At 41.7% G+C, this 12,782-nt stretch overlaps 1 long non-coding RNA gene across 1 annotated transcript; it reads left to right on the top strand.

Moving 5' to 3' along the window:
• The first annotated feature begins 1,442 nt into the window (after positions 1-1,442).
• Positions 1,443-10,999, top strand: LOC124272971. Its single transcript, XR_006897508.1, has 3 exons — positions 1,443-1,554; positions 7,829-7,833; positions 10,989-10,999. It is a non-coding gene; the product is annotated as an uncharacterized LOC124272971 (long non-coding RNA).
• Positions 11,000-12,782: the final 1,783 nt, after the last annotated feature.

Here is a 12,782-nt window from a genome sequence, read left to right as displayed (position 1 = left end):
TCTGTGTAGCTTACCCATACAGTGTAGCTTACAAAACACAGTTTAGATTACCCATACAATGTAACTTACCTGTTCTCTGTAGCTTACCCACCCACAGTGTAGCTTACAAACACAGTTTAGATTACCCATACACTGTAACTTACCTGTTCTGTGTAGCTTACCCATACAGTGTAGCTTACAAACACAGTTTAGATTACCCATGTACAATGTAACTGTAGCTTACCTGTTCTCTGTAACTTACCCATACAGTGTAGCTTACAAACAACAGTTTAGATTACCCATACAATGTAACTTACCTGTTCTGTGTAGCTTACCCATACAGTGTAGCTTACAAACACAGTTAAGATTACCCATACAATGTAACTTACCTGTTCTGTGTAGCTTACCCATACAGTGTAGCTTACAAACACAGTTTAGATTACCCATACACTGTAACTTACCTGTTCTCTGTAGCTTACCCATACAGTGTAGCTTACAAACACAGTTTAGATTACCCATACAATGTAACTTACCTGTTCTGTGTAGCTTACCCATACAGTGTAGCTTACAAACACAGTTTAGATTACCCATACACTGTAACTTACCTGTTCTGTGTAGCTTACCCATACAGTGTAGCTTACAAACACAGTTTAGATTACCCATACAATGTAACTTACCTGTTCTGTGTAGCTTACCCATACAGTGTAGCTTACAAACACAGTTTAGATTACCCATACAACCCATACACTGTAACTTACCTGTTCTGTGTAGCTTACCCATACAGTGTAGCTTACAAACACAGTTTAGATTACCCATACAATGTAACTTACCTGTTCTGTGTAGCTTACCCATACAGTGTAGCTTACAAACACAGTTTAGATTACCCATACACTGTAACTTACCTGTTCTGTGTAGCTTACCCATACAGTGTAGCTTTCAAACACAGTTTAGATTACCAATACAATGTAATTTACCTGTACGGTGTAACTGACCCATGCAGTGTAGTCTACCCATATATTGTAGTCTTTTTGTATTTATAGTATATATATCAGTTTATCACAAATAATGTCTTTTAGAGTGTATGACATACGTGACACAGGATACCCGTGCAGGTCCGGGTTAGAATATTGATCTTCAGTAACCCATGCTTGACGTAAGAGGCGACTAACGGCATCGGGTGGTCAGGCTCGTTGACTTGGTTCACACATGTCATCGATTCCCAATTGCGCAGATCGATGCTCATTGCTGTTGATCACTGGATTGTCTGGTACAGAGTCGATTATTTACAGAAGGCCGCCATACAGCTGGAATATTGCTGAGTTCGGCGTAAAACTAAACTCACTCACTCACTCACTCATTCACTCACATGACACAGGCGTGTACTTGCGTATCTACTCAAGTCACCTAGTAACCTAGATACATAGATGGGGTAGCAGTGTTAAAGCGTTGTAAAAAGAGGGTTCGAATCCCCAATGGGTACAATTTAGATTTCTGGTGTCCCCGCCGTGATGTCGCTGAAATATTGCTAAAAGCGGCGTAAAACCAATATCATCAGTCAGTCAGATACATGTAATTGTAAAAATAGCACTAAATGTATACTTTAGAGTGTATATTATGTAGGATATATTACAATATATCCCATACATGACACAGGCGTGTACTTGCGTAACTGCCCAAGTCACCTAGTCACCTAGTAACCTAGTAACCTAACGGCACCTAACTGTAAAAATATAACTACTTGCATGGAAATCCACAAAGTCAATAAATTTGAACATAAGTGATTCCAATTCCAGAAGCCAGAACCCGTTGAACAAGGGATTCGGATGGGAGATATTGCCTTATGCTGTATCAGCATGTTTGTAAGTATTAAACCTAGAACATCATAAATCAACAATGGCCGCTAACTGGGTGACCGTGTCCTGTTCCATGGGTCGTTTGTGACATGTAAGATTTATACCAGGAAGGTCCCCGACTGACGACCCTCCGCAAGGTCATACGCATTACTAACACGGATCAAACTACTTATCTAGAGGCACAGACAGACACACACACGAGCGCACATATTCAGTTTATTTCTCTTGTGTGCGCATCTGCACACACAAATGAATTAACGTTGTCATAATGCATCGTACTATAACAAGGTGAGGTGAGGTGAAATTGGGTTTAACGTCGTGCTTGAGAATATTTCGCTCATTTGACGACGTGCATGCGTGTGTATGTGTATGTGCGGCTGCTTGTACTAGCCCAGACTTAAGCTGGTTTTATAGTGCTAGCCCACTGAGATACCATGCCGCAGTGAAGCATGAATACCCCACTCAGACACATTATACTGACTCCGAGCCGACCAGTCCTTGTTGTACCCATTAATGCCGAGCGCCAGGCAGGGACCAACAAGTACCATATATTAACGTCTTTTGGTATGACGCGGCCGGGGATCGAACCCGCGCCCTTCCGCTCTCCGGGCGGACGCTCTAACCACTACACCACGGAGGCGGTTTCGTACCATAACAAAGCGATGCTGTTATCTGTATTCACTTCTCCCTGAAGGTCAGAATGAACATTTGTTTGTTTGTATCTTTATTATATATTTATTTACTTATTTATTTGGAACCGGCTCAATACACACATGAAAAAAAGGATCCCAAAATGCTGTTATTTCTTAGTATAAACATGCTACCATTAACCATAACGAGGAACTTACCTAAATCTACACCCCATATTTGCCTATCAACAACGAAATCAGCTTTTCAAAGCTGTAAGAACGGTTTACTGAAACATAATTGTTTAATGGCGGATATACGTATTGTAATCATAAAAAACGAATATTATCATGAGATGAATACGAATGGCCTGTGTTGCGATACTTTTTCCCATGTGTATATTTTAAGAGAATCCGTATGTGTTACGAATGCCTTACTGACAGTATTAATCACCGTATTACTGATTGTATTGAATGACGTATTACTGACTGTATTGAATGACGTATTACTGACTAGTGAGTGAGTGAAGTTAGTTTTTCGCCGCATTTAGCAATATCCTAACAATATCACGGGGGACAACATATCAGAATCGAACCCGGGCCTTCGGCGTGACGAACGAACACTTTAACCACAAGGCTACCCCACCGCCCCTCTCTTAAGAAAGAAATGTAACATCCAGCAGTTATCTCCCTCGCTACCCATGGAGATCCGGGTTAGAATATTGATCTTCAGTAACCCATGCTTGTCGTAAGAGGCGACTAACGGGATCGGGTGGTCAGGCTCGCTGACCTGGTTGACACATGTCATTGGTTCCCAATTGCGCAGATCGATGCTCATGCTGTTGATCACTGGATTGTCTGTCTGACCACCGAGAAGATCCTTGTCATGCCACAGGTGTGGTTTAGGTAATCCAATGTACTGTCTCAGAATTTATTCAAGCCTGTTGTTTTTTTATGCAGCGTTTATATCGGGAAGGGATTAAAACAATTTCAGCTACTGTTCCAGGCAGACCTAAATGTAGTAATTCCTGAAAATATATGTTATATACAGTCTTGTCCCAGCAGCTGTTGTTGACGCTGTTGTTGACGCTGTTGTTGATGCTGTTGTTTTTGTGCAGCTTTTGTGGGCAGCCTTGTAACGTTGTGGTCTCCTATCAACCACTTGATATCATATCATGACACGCATTGTATCATGAGGTCATCCATTGTATCATGAGGTCATCTATTGTATCATGTCATCAAGCGTATTATAACCTCATCTACTGCATCATGACATCATCCATTATACTAAGAAAATACAAATGTATATTTATAATTTTTAAACTTATCTATCTCATGGATTGTACTGTCTCTCTCATGTTCGACAGCTGGGTGGAAACAAACTGTAAACAAAGTTTATGGCCTCTCTTGTACCTTTCGCCCAAACACGCCCCTCTGCTCATGATCCTGGATGTCGTCAGCCTCTGTGAAGCATGCAGCATGCCTTCTGGCTGACCATGTGACAGAGAACCCGTGAAGATCCGGGTTAGAATAATGATCTTCAGTAACCCATGCTTGTCGTGAGAGTAGACTATCGGGATCGGGTGGTCAGGCTCGCTGACTGGGTTGACACACGTCATCGTATCCCAGTTGCGTAGATCGATGTTCATACTGTTGATCCCTGGATTGTCTGGTCCAGACTCGATTATTTACGGACCGCCCCCATATAGCTGGAATATTGCTGAGTGCGGCGTAAAACTAAACTCACTCACTCACTCTCCCTCGCTATACCACTGTTTCAACAGAACTACAGCGTGTTCAGCTTGACCTGAGCTACTCTACATATGCATGACCCAGGTGGTCAAATGGCACACACGGCAGGACGAGTTAACTTCATTAAATAGGGGAGCAGAGAATGTTATTAATGCTGCGTTCGTGCGAAGCATGCATACATGGATTCGTTACAGAACCTGTCCCGGAAAACAACACTTCTGAAAAAAGCAATCATTTCATGTTTAATTGAATTGTTTATACAGTTATATGCTATCTATTTTGGTTTGCTAACTTTGCAAAGTACAGACGTCAATTACTTTCACAATCCCATTCACTCTTATCACTCTCTACACCCATTTCAATTATCACTGTTCAACTGCAATATTTCTGTCCCAGTAGTTAGGACATTGCTGACGATTTCTCGACAATGAATGTCAAATGACGACCTTGTGTCGGCTGTTCGGACATGTTGACAATCAACTCACAAATGTACACCCCTTCACAATAATAGGCCAAACCAGCTGTGGCGCAATACATTAGTATTCACTTGATCAGGTCAAGCTGAACAAGCTGAGATACTGCTGTTACAGCCGGCACGTAACATACGGCGATGGTTATATATTTAATAACGTTCTAAATATATGTCGTCATAACCTTGGAAGTTTTATTGTACACTTATGTAAAGGGAAAATTTGTATGATGTGTGAAAGGGACAACAGCCGCAACAATTCAGTTATATTGCATCGTGGGAGGAGGTCGCAAACTGACTGTGGTCGTGGTCGTGGTCGTGGACGTGGACGTTTACACATTGCTTGTTGTCACCGACAATGTCGTTTAAGTTTCACGAAAAGGTCATAACAAAATGGCGATAGGGCTTCATATTTGGAGGGACTACTTTTGACAGATTTAGACATCACTCTGTTGTCTCGCCATGTTCTCCTTTTACCGAGTAAACCTCGACAGGCAGTTTCGCGGGCATTCTCTGAGAAATCCCGGGAAATTTCTACAGAATTGCCCGCAGCCCGGGGTTTTCTGAGGAATAGCCCTTGACTTTGAATACTTTTACTTGTTTTGAAGATTGATATAACTCTGTCTTGCTATTACTGAATACGATCGTAAATATCACCTTATTGAAAACGTCCACTTTATTGTGTCGATGCCTGGTTTCGAACCTGCAACCCGGTTCGCTGTGAAGAATGTGGTTTACTATCAGTATGAACCAGGTTTTTCCCACAAGACGGGTTGTGCGTGCAGAGCAGCACGTGCAGGACACGGGTAGCGCGTGCAGAGCAGCACGTGCATTGCGCGTGGAAGCAAGGTATCGGCTGCCAGGCGCATCCCAGCTGATTTCAACAGTGAATTCCAAATATTAAAAGTATATCTTCGGTCGGTTCATAAGTTGGAGCAAAGCCTCCTTTCTTGAAAAAGTAAGCCCATGGCCTCGGGAAAGAGTTCGTCTCGTTCCCCCAAAACTCTAAATCTGACCCTAACCCTTACTTAAATTTTGGACTTTTAGTAATTGTTGTTAGTTCTCTAGTAATTGTTGTGTTAAGTTTTGTTAATAATTTTAGTATATATTAATTTACAAATATTATTTGGGGTGGGGGAATGGGAGGAACCAATCGTTTTATGCTGGTGAGCGATTGGTTCGCGTCATTGTTATCGTGGTCGCTCGTAACGCTGAGAGTCCGGGTTTTCGATTCCACAGAATGATGCAAGCGTTGGCTCCCATCTGTTACTTCCTGTCGGAGCCGTAAAACAGGTTCTCATCAACCATTCATGGGTGTTTGTGAGTGAAAAGGCAGCATTCTGGCTTGTCCCCTTCCGAATGAATATTGATGATATATTTTTTAACACCGCATTCTGCAATATTTTAACTCATGGCGGCAGTCGTAAAAATGAGAGTCTGGACAATCAAAAGTCCAAAATCATGAACATCTATCATTTGGGATACGATGGCATGTGTCTCCCAAGTCAGCGAGCCTGACCACCCGATCCTGTTAGTCGCCTCTTACGACAAACATGGGTTACTGAAGGCCAACTCTAAACCGGATTGTCACGAACAGTGAGTGAGTGAGTGAGTTAATATTTAACGTCACATCGGCAATATTTCAGCCATATCGTGACGAGAACATTTGATATTGAAATGAAATATAATTGTATACATATGTATATGTATATTATAAAAAACCTGCCGACGAAGGACAGCAAGACAACTAGAATATCACATATGTATGTAAAACTAGTAATTAAATCTAAAACGTTTTAACTATAGGGGAAAAACAATACATTATAAAAATGGGCTATAAATCGCCAATAACTGAAGGTAGATCACCATACCAGGGACCATGGGACTTACATTACTTTTGCTACCTGCATGGACTCGTCACGAACAGATTATAAAGAGGAATATATATTAATATTTCAGTCTACTGTGTCAGTTTAATAGTAACAAACACACATTACACACACCTCAATGACCCTGTGACACAGAGGAAGGGACATTTATCAGGTTAATGCTTGTTGGATGATGCAAAGACTGATTCATAATCCGTTGCTCTTTCACCTAAATTAAAGGCGGTCAAGAATATCAAAGACAGTGACCGTCAACCACGACCCTCGGTGATGACCTGGTCAAGTCATGACCCTCAGGTAGCTCGTCAAGGGGTCATGGGTTAAAGTAAACGTCGGTCAACAATCTGGACCGGTCAGACAGATGGTCAGACCCAATGTGATGACTGACCCATTCCTTCACCATTTAGACACAAGGAAATTAAATCCTTGAAACTGTAAATGATATGTACTTGATATTGCCGTGTCCGTCAAACCCCAAGCATGTTCAACACATAATGTTCTTGTCGATACCTTTGGGTTTCCTGGATTGAACTGGCCCCAGCAACCTGTATACCAGTGAAGATCCGGGTTAGAGTCTTCAGTAACCCATGCTTGTCGTAAGAGGCCACTAACGGGATCGGGTGGTCGGGCTCGCTGACTTGGTTGACACATGTCATCGAATCCAAATTGTACAGATCGATGCCAATGATGTCAATCACAGAATTGTCTTGTAAAGACTCGATTACATACACGCCGCGTTTAATTAAAGCTGGGATTATCTTGTTGATTTTGAAAATATATATGTACCACCTCTGTATTTATACTCAAAAATAGGTTGCATTAAACAAAACAAAAGGAGCAGTCTTACAGAACACACTGAGAAAGTTATCAATGACTTATCTGCAACATATGTTATATTTGGGATTGAACTTTTTCTGTAAAGTACAGATTCTAGTACCATTCAAACCCATACCCTCAGAGCCAGGCACCTAATCGCCAGCAAGACTAAACTTAGTAAAGTGAGTGAGTGAGTTTAATTTTACGCCGCACCCAGCAATATTCCAGCTATATGGCGGCCGTCTGTAAATATTCGAGTCTGGACCAGACAATCCAGGGATCAACTCCATGAACATCGAGGACCGCCTCCGTGGTGTAGTGGTTAGAGCGTCCGCCCGGAGAGTGGATGGTCGCGGGTTCGATTCCAGACCGCGTCATATCGAAAGACGTTAAAATATGGTACTTGTTGGTCCATGCCCGGCGCTCGGCATTAATTGGTACAACAAGGACTGGTCGGCTCGGAGTCAGTATAATGTGTCTGAGTGGGGTGTTCATGCTTCACTGCGGCATGGTATCTCAGTGGTCTAGCACTATAAAACCAGCTTAAGTCTGGGCTTGTACAAGCAGCCGCACATATACATACACACGCATGCACGTCGTCATATGAGCGAAATATTCTCAAGCACGACGTTAAACCCATAATTTCACCTCACCTCATGAACATCGATAGAACGCAAATGAAATACGATGACATGTCTCAACCCAGTCAGTGAGCTAGGCCACCCGATCCCGTTAGTCGCCTCTTACGACAAGCATGGGTAGCTGAAGATCAATTCTAACCCGGATCTTCACGGGTCAAATTTAGTAAAGTGTTTATTTAGTATCAAATGTACAACTTTATTTAACCAGTTATTGTGGGGATTGGTCCTCTGTGAACAACTGAGTATTATTTCCACTTGGGACAATATTGCAAACATGTCAAGGCGTACCAGTTTGATGAGGGAGGGCTAACCGAGGTGATACATTCTTCTTATTATTATACTGATATTTGTATAGCGCCAATATCCAGCTCAGCTCAGCTTCTCAAAGCGTTTTGTTTTTCTCTCGATCATAGGATGTCAATCTCAACGTCATATCGTATTTTTAATCTCAACTCCCTGGGGAAGATGCAACTCTTGCAGCCACTAGGCGCACCGAGTTAATGGGCTTCCCATCCTTCCGAGGTACCCATTCACAGCTGGGTGGACTGGGACACATAGTCACAGTACTTTGTCCAAGTTTGCTTCACCTTGCTGTACCCGCAACTAGGTGTTTGCACGTATTCATTTGGCCACCGTCTACTGCTTGACTCGTATTAGATGAGCCTGCGCAGTACATGCGTTTGTGACAAGTAGGGGGACAGGGAGTCTAGACGAATACACTTGGTTGCTACATAGAGAATCTCACCCAAGTGTCTTCTGATATCAATTATATCAACACGAGTTGATAAAGTTACAAATATCCGAGGCTTGCCGAGGATATTTTTACTTTTATCAACGAGTGTTGATATATTTGATATCAGAAGACACGAGGGTGAGATTCTATTTATCATCCAAAATCACTCTTCATTAATTTTCAATGTACATCTCTGAACATGGTACTGCCATTAGACTTGCAGTGCAGCGATGTCATAGCATTGTGACGTCATCAAGTACATGACGTCATAGCATTGTCAGGGCATTGTACAAAATCTACTGTCAAAACGATCTCCTAGGAGATATCGTTTGATCTCACACAAGCGATATCTCCTGTGGAACACAGTTTTGGATGATAAAGGTAGATTAACGATTTAGCGATACATGCTGACCTTGGCGTGAACTCAATACCGCTTCTGTTTAACACGTGTCTCGTAGAGCGATTTTGTTACAGCAAGACACCATCTCGACACGAGTCAATTTGTGAATGATTTTAATTAATTTATCATGTGCAAGTTAGGGAAGCATGGGCAATTTGTTCATTCTCAGGCAAGGGGTTAGCCTACAATGTTATTATTTATATGGAAAAGGCGTGTGCAACCAAAGTAGACGCTATGTCAAAAGTAGCCTTGCTACTGGTCTTTCCAAGGCAACTTTAAAACGTATATATTAAAGCGGAAGGTGATAGGGGTGCGAGTAGGCCTACGTTTATTAGTCCAACAAGTTGCGCAAACCTCAAACTTCCAAGCACAAACTTGATGATTTTGGCCGGTGTGCAGTCCGTCAATTTGTACAAAGTTTATATGGAGTACAAAAAGCAACTGCCTACTCTAGAAATGATATAGGATATGGCAAGAAACCAATCGCATTACCAGGGTTCAAAGGAAAGTTTTCGAAATAATCTGAAAGACATGGGGTTTAGGTGGCGAAAAACGCAGTCAAATCGTAAGGTTTTAAAAGAACGAAAAGACATCGTTGCAAAGCGCATGCAATACTTACGTGCAATAAAAAAGTGTCGAGATGAAGATCGAACAATCATCTTTATCGATGAAACATGGTTGCATGTACACCACATTGTCCCAAAATGTTGGCAGCTTGATGGTGAGGTTGTGATAAATGGGGTTCAGCGTCCGTCCGGTACCGGACCTCGGCTTATTGTTGTTCATGCAGAGTCCGAAAACGGTTTTGTACCAAATGCTTTACTTGTATTTGACTTAAAGCTCAAATCAGCAGATTATCATGACGAGATGAATTTTGATAATTTTTCCAAATGGCTACAGGACACATTGATCCCACATATTCCACCCCACTCCGTCATTGTTATGGATAATGCGCCATACCACAGCAAGCAAGTGGACAAATGTCCAACAACGGCTAACAGAAAAGATGATACCAAAGCTTGGTTACAAAGGCACAATATTGCATTTGACGATAAAATGCTCAAAGCCGAACTGTTGTGTCTGGCAAAATCCAACAAATCGGGCCCTGTCTATAGAGTAGACACTATGTTGAAACAACATGGCCATGATGTACTACGTCTTCCTCCTTACCACGCAGAATTGAACCCAATTGAGTTGATTTGGGCCAATGTCAAAAAAATATGTTGCTAAACAAAACTCTCAGTTCACAAAAACTTCGCTAAGAGTTGCCATAAACGAGAGAATGACAGTAATCGGTGCCAAGGAATAGTCCGAATGTTGTGAACATGTGAAAACCATTGAAGATGGCTACTGGCAACGGGAAATTGCAGTAGAAAAAAGAAATTGACAGAATCGTGATCGGAGTAGGACTGGCAAGAGATTCAGACACCGAGACCGATTTAGAAAGTTACGACTAAGGCCCGAAGTACGCCTAAATCAGTACATTCCATAATGGATCTATTCGGTATTTGACCCCTGTGTGGAGAGGGTGCACCAGAATACATGCCGATTATACATCCGTTTGTAAACATAACAAATATTCTTTTCTCTAGCACTTGTGTGGGGTGTTTTGTAAATTAAGTTATATTTGTCTTGGTTCAGTTTCTCAGGATCTTAGCTGTACACATACTTAGTATGGTATAACAATCAAAACACGGTTCGCACGAGGAAATTGAACTTTTCAAGTTTTAGACGACAACCTGTTTCCCTCATTTTTCAAATGGAATGTTCTGGAGGGCCTTCCATATATGCAAATTGGGGTCATTTGTCAGGTCGTGGCTCATCTAATAGTAGTACATCAGTAGTCATTTACCAACGGATGCGTGGGTTCGTTTAAGTGTGTACTGTACACTAGGGTTTGTGACAACACTTGAAAGAATCTGACTCCAAGGTTTTTACACCCGGTAAAACGTGGGTTCGATCCCGGCACCTCCAAGCTCCCTGGATCACTAGCCTGGCGCCTTAGATAGCTCGCTCAACGCGCCCTCAACATAGGTTTAGTTGCGCAATGGACTTTGCAGAGTTGCGTATCTTAGTCCTATTAGGTTTATCTGAACATGTGCAAGCGTGCGCGATTCGGTATAGATACGTCCCTTGACATCACTCACTTACTCATATGTTCTGCCAAAATCTTGACGTGAACGATTCGCAGTCATGATACAGTGTTGTTGTTTTTTCATTCTAAATTCAGACGCCCTTCATTGGCTCCCTTTTGAGTGTCGAGAAGTCCAAGTCATTCTCGGCGCCAAACTTTAAGATGACCTTGAAAAAGCCTTTTTTTCAGAACCGCCTGTACAGTTACCTGTGGTAAAGGAAGATACCATGGATCCTGTGGTTGATTGCTCGAAAGGTGTTAATGATTGCTGGATTGATCACTGGATTGTCTGGCCCAAACTCGCCCTTGATTGCTTGTCATCGTGTCTCTCAGGTGTGTATCAGTGCTGAATCGGTCACAGGACTGTCTGGTTCAAATTCAATCATTAACAGGCAGCCGCCATCAAGTTGGAACGAATCTGACTTCGACGTTTGGATCCCTTGATTGTCTGGACCAGACTCCCCCATTAACTGGCACATGTAAAACACTTGCCCATTGATAGTGTTATGTTTACTCTATACCGATCGATTTCTTGCTGATTCTTTAAATAAACAACATAATTAACATTGGAAAGTCAACCGGACACCGGTACAGTGTGATATACAAATTTGCTTGCCCGACAGAAAAAATCAATAAACCTTTTCACAAGTTGATTTTAACTTCGTCTCATTCGATCTGTTTTATCAACTCTAATATGCAGTTCCAAGTTTAATTATTGAAACAGTGTTTTGAGTATTAATCCTGACATAAGAAAGTGAAACGATACATTTCAGTAGGATTCCTCTTCAGTTAAAGGAATGGTCAATACGTCAAACTGCTGTTGAAAATACTGGGTGTGAATCAGAGGTTTCAAATTACAGTCACATGCTTTTAAGTTCAGTATGAACGCCAAAGATTTTGCAGACTGCAAGTTATTTCAAGATCTCACTGGCTACATTCTCTTCCCCAAGTACGTGGGGAGATATAACTTGAGTAACCTCTGTGGGAAGAGAATGCACTGGCAATAGCTTAAGCAAATCTATGTATGCACCGAAGTGTGCAGTAAAATAGAAAAATCAGTGAATGTTGTGAATCATTTTGCTTGAAAACAAATATTTTTCTCCACTGAAATAACCGACGGTTGTGTCATGTTGAAACGCATTGTTTAGTTTATTGCTGCAGATGGCGATCCATAACGTTTTTAAAAAGCAATGTTTATGTGTGACTCTCGGTATCTCCTGGTGCAGATAAATTGATTTCATGTCAAAATATGTACTGTTTTTAATGAAATCATATAATTAAATTTCAAGGACAACAACAACAGTTCTCTGTAATTGCACAGGGCGTGACAAATATGAGTATGATAATTATAACCCTGACTCGTATCATGCTATCATGGGCATGTTGAAATGGGTTATTAAGCGTGTTCAATTTGGCACCCTTATACAGACATACAGACAAACGACAGACAGACAAACAGACATACAGACGACAGACAGACAAACAGACATACA

Source organism: Haliotis rubra, unplaced genomic scaffold, assembly GCF_003918875.1.
Source record: "Haliotis rubra isolate DU_JTF1 unplaced genomic scaffold, ASM391887v1 Scf175, whole genome shotgun sequence".
NCBI classification, from domain to species: domain Eukaryota; kingdom Metazoa; phylum Mollusca; class Gastropoda; order Lepetellida; family Haliotidae; genus Haliotis; species Haliotis rubra.
Note: the sequence above shows the minus strand (reverse complement) of the source record. Positions and strands in the feature narration are given on the sequence as shown.